Raw genomic sequence first — 318 nt, forward strand, 5'->3', positions numbered from 1 at the left:
ATTCAAAAGCTGCATCTGTAATTTTTGATTGTTTTTTTAAACGTTATTCTTTTATATACGAGGGCAAATCAATAAGTATCCGTGTTTGAAGACAGGTGACGTTGCTGATGCAAGTTGGCATTATCATCGTGTACTACCATCTTTCAAATGACGCTACACAAAATTTCAGAGCAATAGTCTTGATTTGATAGCAATTCGTAGTGAGAGTGTTTGATGTTTTCCGATACAATGGAAAAAGAACAATATCGATCCGTGATTCGCTTTTTATTTTTGGATGGAAAAACGTGCAAAGAAATAAAAACGAAATTGGATGCCGTC

Source organism: Mycetomoellerius zeteki, unplaced genomic scaffold (genome assembly GCF_001594055.1).
Source record: "Mycetomoellerius zeteki isolate Tzet28-1 unplaced genomic scaffold, Tzet1.0 scaffold1110, whole genome shotgun sequence".
NCBI lineage: Eukaryota > Metazoa > Arthropoda > Insecta > Hymenoptera > Formicidae > Mycetomoellerius > Mycetomoellerius zeteki.